This window comes from Pleurodeles waltl, chromosome 4_2 (assembly GCF_031143425.1).
Source record: "Pleurodeles waltl isolate 20211129_DDA chromosome 4_2, aPleWal1.hap1.20221129, whole genome shotgun sequence".
Taxonomy (NCBI): Eukaryota; Metazoa; Chordata; class Amphibia; order Caudata; family Salamandridae; genus Pleurodeles; species Pleurodeles waltl.
Window position 1 is genome coordinate 687,239,834 of NC_090443.1, and position 6,000 is coordinate 687,245,833.

General features: G+C 41.4%; 1 protein-coding gene across 2 annotated transcripts in view; it reads right to left on the reverse strand.

Moving 5' to 3' along the window:
- DNAI3 (dynein axonemal intermediate chain 3) overlaps positions 1-3,805 on the reverse strand; it is a 623,392-nt gene extending 619,587 nt beyond the window's left edge. For both annotated transcript variants that reach the window (XM_069232274.1, XM_069232273.1), the window contains exon 1: positions 3,675-3,805. The gene's annotated coding sequence lies outside the window, so the exon portion shown is untranslated. The remainder of the gene's footprint in view (positions 1-3,674) is intronic.
- Between the last annotated feature and the right edge of the window lie 2,195 nt (positions 3,806-6,000).

Sequence of the window (6,000 nt, forward strand, 5' to 3'; positions counted from 1 at the left end):
TAACAGTGGTGGCTGTGTCATTATGTTGTGCACTTACTGATGCTGTATTGGGTGTGTTTTGTTGAGTTTGCTGTGTTGTTGTGCTGTACTGTAATTAAACTACATTGTGTTGGTGTGTTATATATTGTGTTGTTGTGTCTTGAGGCATTTTTTGTTATGTTGTAATGTTATTATCAGTGTTCTTATGTTGTAGAACTGTAGTCTTACAGACTTGCCTGGTGGTCTAATCACAGTATGCTTTGCTGCATGTGTGTAGCTCAGTCGTGTTTTGTAGTGTTGTATTTTAAAGGGTTTTGTTGTGAATTGTGTTTATTGTATTTCCTAGTGCTGTTGTGTTGCAAAGGTATTGTTGCACTGTTATTACGTTGCTGTTGTGCTGTTCTGTGTTTTTGTCATTATTTTGTTTGTAATTCTGTTATGTTGCTAGGCTATTATCTTATTTTTTGTCTGTTTTGTCTAGTGATGTTTTGCTATACTGCCTTATGGTTTTAGTGTTGTGTTCTTTCTCTGTGCTGTGTGATGTTTGTAATAGTGTAGTCTTGTGATTCTGTAATATGGTGGTGATGTTGTGTTTTGTTGTTGCAGTACCTCATCATCAGTCCATTTCCAGTGGGGGCTTTAGTGTAATATGAGGGTTATGATGTGGTTTTATGAGTGGCAGAGCTGTTCTATAGTGCTATAATTTGTGGACGTAGTGGTAAAGTGTGGTAGTGCAGGATCGTGGGTACAGTTTGTTTGTGGTAGTTGTTAATGTGACAACATTAAGTGATAGTGCCTTGGAGGATGATATTGAAGTGTTGGACGATGGGAGCATAGAAGATGGTTTGCTATGAGTTGAAGGTGTGTGGTGCTTTGGGCCTATAAGGTGAAAGTGCAATGGCGAGGTAACAGTGCAGTGATAGCGTGCATTGGATTTAAGTGAACTCATGGTGCACTAAGATATTTTTACGGCAAGGGATGGCACTCTTATGATTTTTAAACTTTCCCTACCTATTCTCTGCCTCCATTACAACCTCATGCACAGGCAGCAGAAGATCCAGGAGGCAGTTGTTGTAGAGCTGCTGAGAGGTACAGGAACTTCCCGCACGCACCTGTTTATCTCCCAACCACTTGGCTGGCCAAGCATTATCTGAGGTAGGAGGCAGAACAGTAGGGACACCAGACAGGAGCAAGCAGTAGAATTATTACCTTGGTCTTCGGCTCCTTACCGTGCAGCAGGCCCCAAAACGCCCAGGTTTGATTACAGTGCTTACTGCACAATCCATTTGATTGTCTAAGACCTGAGATGTGTTTGGAGAAAGCTAGCATTGCTGCTGCCTCTACTTGTTGCGTGTGTATTGAATTATTGCTGTGTAAGTGACGGAAGCTTGCACCGTTTGTAATGAAGCACCGTATGTGCCTACTGGCGAGGGAAAGTCGCACTACTGGTGCATCTGTTGTACTTGTGCTCTTTGTGAGAAGGAACCCTCACATTTCCAGGTGTCTGCGTATAAACTAATGCTGTTGCCTGTACTAAGCCATCCGAGCCATTTGTACCTGTCCTGTGAATTGAACAAGCTTTCACGACTGTTTCAATTATGTTCCTGAATTATGTGCATAATGATTTGCAATGCACGCTGTATAAATGTGATCATTCAGTAAATAGGCTGGTATGGTCGCTGTTTATAACACCCCTGTTCTATTTGCAAGGAAGTGTGAATGGCAGATAAACACGCTTCACCGTTTCTATTGGAGACAGAGCTTCCAACTTTCCTGATTCCAAGCACGTGTGAGTATCTCATCCAGTTCAGATTTGCTTTTGTTTTTTTGGTTCTTATAGGTCTGTATTTGGAACAGAAAAAAATAGAACTACAAGATCCAGACTACAAAGAAACAAACATTGGCAAAGTCAAAAGATCTGACCTTGGCAAATTGCTCCGATGGATGTGTTTTTCTAAACAATCCTTTATTTTATCCATGTGCGACAAAAATAAAAAGATGAATAAGAAGTAATCGTTGCCGTCTAAATTCGTCAGCCAAGCACATCTAATAACATTTGAAATGTAAAATTAAGGTTAACTATCAGAGAACAGTACGGATCCATCCTAGCAGGCAGGTGTACCTATGCCAGTTGAACAAACCTGTTTGTATAGAAACACTTTTTAATTAACATCACAGGAAAATATGACTCTTTCACAGACATAAAGGCTCTACTGGAAATTAATTACTGATAGCTTAAACATAGTTTAAATACACAAGAATGACAAAAAGTAAAGAATGGAAAGAAAAAAAAGCATTGGTAAAGTAAACCGTTAGCCAACCAGCCCTCGCACTTAAATCCACATCTCTTTAGGTAGATGTGCAAATAATGAGAACAAAATGTGCATCCGTCACTGTGCAAGAGGACCACCGGCTAATGTGAGCTGACCAATTGTCCCATTTTATATGCTCTAGTCGGAGGAGACAAATGTTAACGGAACCTAAGCAGACCAATAGACGAAGAGGGCTGACTAAAAGACCCTGTGTGTCTGAATATATGTTCTAAATCATTGGTTTCCCAGAATTTAACAGTAATTCTGGGGAAGGAGGGTAGACGATTATGGGGGACAGGATACACCCTCCCTAACTGATACAATTTTCACAATAAGTAGGCCAAGTTAAAAAAAAAAAACGTTATGGTCGTTGGTTGAAGTTACAGTTCCTCTAGATGGTGAACATATAAATATGGCTATAGGTGCCGATTGCCAAAATGATCTCTTATCTCAATGTATATATATATTTACACACACACACACATTTATTTATGTTTTTTTTAATTAAATGAGGCTACAAACCTGCTAAAGCTGAGCCTTTAGGCCATGCGTGGAAATCTAAACAGATAAAAAAACTGATTTGTGCAACTTGATAACATGTTTGTGATGGAATCTTGCACAGCTCTGTCTGTGCTGTTTCTTGTGAGAGGAGCACGTAACTGCAATTGGCTTCATGCCATGCATGACACCTTCTGCCAGTCCTGGCTTTAGGACCAACAGCACAGGCATCTTTGGATTTGGGCGCTTTCGTCCCCATAAAATTAAAAGAAAAAAAACCTACAAGTTCCAGAATGCATGCTGATGTTGACAGAAACAAAACTTAAACGGCCGAAGCTGTGACACACTAGATGGAGCTACTGACAAGCGCGAGACAGTGCACTGCTGGTGCCCGTGCAGCATTTACTAGAGGTGAGAGAAGCTTGAGGTTCCCTTGCTTCTGTCAATGGTGCACACTTGTTTTTAACTAATGGTGAATACGAGAACCTTTGTTTCACAATCCAAAAGCCAAATCTCTTCGTCTTGTCATTTTTTTTTTAATATCAAAAGGGAAAAGGAACGTTGTTCCTTCAACATATGAGACCGCATTCGAGGTTTACAAAGGAGTTTGTATGCAGGGTAGCCATATTAGAGCCAGGTAAAGGGTTAATAAAGTCACTAGTTAGACAAACTGCCCCCTAGCTCTGGAAACGCTTCTGTACGCCCATGCATCTTTAGTGCTGAGGGTAAATCACCTCACCTCATCAGACGCTCCTAGGAGCCTCCCCCTGTTGTCTCTTTCTCTTATTCTTCATCACTCGGCTCATACATGGGTCATTTAAGATGTGGCAAACAGGTTTTAAAGGAAATCATAAAAAGTTAAACATCCATCGGCCAGTAACTAACCTGGTCCGGTGACCCCTGCCAGGGAGAGCGAGGGGACCCTCCGCGGTCCTCTCAACGAGCGTTTGTCCGAATAATAAATCCAAGGGAATATCAAACGACTCCACTGCACGCGACAACTTCTTCCGGCGTTGTTGAGAAACGACAATTGCCAAGGAAACGAGCAGGGACGCGTGGATTGGCCTGTAACTTAACCAATCGTATGAAGAAGGATCTACGTAGTCTTCCGGGATTGGTGGGAAGGCGGAGTAGCACTCTCTTCAGTCTGGAAAAAAGTTTTTATTGATAAATAGCCAAATTGACCATACCATGTGCAAGGATCGCTCCGCCTGGCTATACAAGAATCGCCCCATCTTTGTTGTGCAAGATGCAACGGTACAATGAGAGCAACCGCATACTCTCACAGCGTGCAGAGCAGACGAGCATTGGAAGCCACTCAACACTTGACATTTTAGAACAGTGCCTGGTGTCGGTCTGACACACTTTAATTTCTACCTCGAAACCCGTGTTGCCTGTCTGAGATATATGATGACCTGAAGTTTATTACATTGAATGGAAAAATGAAAATCGGAGTACAACATCTTTAGATTCCGTTTCTGAAGGATATTTATTGGAATATTATTCGGAGTTACCTGCCTTTAAGAGAGCATATCTACTAAGGCACGTTATATATACACATGTTCCAAGTGTGATTTTCACGTAGTTAACCATAGATAAGGTGTGTTCACATCAATTTAGCCATAGTTAATGTAGGATTTAGTTAACCCTTTCGCTGCCAGGCCTTTTCCCCTCCTGTGCCAATCCTTTTTTTGGCTATTTGGGGCAGTTCGCGCTTAGGCCCTCATAACGTTTTGTTCAGATAAGCTACCCACGCCAAATTTGCGCCCTTTTTTTCCGACACCCTAGGGATTCTAGAGGTACCCAGACTTTGTGGGTTCCCTTGAAGGAGACCAAGAAATTAGCCACAATACAGCAAAAAGTTCGTTTTTTCCCAAAAAATTGGAAAAAAGGGCTGCAGAAGAAGGCTTGTGTTTTTCCCCTGAAAATGGCACCAACAAATGGTTTGCAGTGGTAAAATCACCATCTTCCCAGCTTTCAGGAACAGTCAGACTTGAATTAGATAACCCCATTTTTCAACACAATTTTGAGCATTTCACTGGGACTTACCCCATTTTTACTATTTTTTGTGCTTTCAGCCTCCTTCCAGTTAGTGACCGAAATGGGTGAGAAACCAATGCTGGATCCCAGAAAGCTAAACATTTCTGAAAAGTAGACAAAATTCTGAATTCAGCAAGGGGTCATTTGTGTAGATACTACAAGTAATAACAGCTGAAATAAAAGAATATTGAAATTGAGGTGGAAAAAACAGCCATTTTTCTCCACGTTTTACTCTGTAACGTTTTCCTGCGATGTCAGATTTTTTAAAGCAATATATCGTTACGTCAGCTGGACTCTTCTGGTTGCGGGGATATATAGGACTTGTAGGTGCATCAAGAACCCCAGGTACCCAGCACCAATAAATGAGTTGCACCTTGCAATGGGTTTTCATTCTATACCAGGCATAAAGCAATTCATTTGCTGAAATATAAAAAGTGAAAAATAGATATCAAGAAAACCTTTGTATTTCCAAAATGACCATAAGATGAGGTGTTAAGAAGCAGTGGTTATTTGCACATCTCTGAATTCAGGGGTGCCAATACTAGCATGTGAATTACAGGGCATTTCTCAAATAGACTTTTTTTTACACACTGTCTTACATTTGGGAGGAAAAAATGTAGAGAAATACAAGAGGCAATAACACTTGTTTTGCTATTCTGTGTTTCCCCAAGTCTCCCGATAAAAATGGTACCTCACTTGCGTGGGTAGGCCTAGTGCCCTTGACAGGAAACACAAAATGAACGCATCACATTTTCACAAAGAAAACAGAGTTGTTTTTAGCAAAGTGCCTAGCTGTGGATTTCGGCCTCTAGCTCAGCCAGCACCTGGGAAAACCTAGCAAACCTGCGCAGTTTTGAAAACTAGACACCTAGGGAAATCCAAGATGGGGTGACTTGTGGGGCTCTGACTAGGTTCTGTTACCCAGAATCCTTTGCAAACCTCAAAATTTGGCCAAAAAACACCTTTTTCCTCTCATATCGGTGACAGAAAGTTCTTGAATCTGAGAGGAGCCACAAATTTCCTTCCACCCACCGTTCCCCCAAGTCTCCCGATAAAAATGGTACATCACTTGTATGGGTAGGCCTAGTGCCCGCGACAGGAAATGCCCCAAAACACAACATGGACACATCACATTTTCAGAAAGAAAACAGAGCTGTTTTTTACAAAGTGC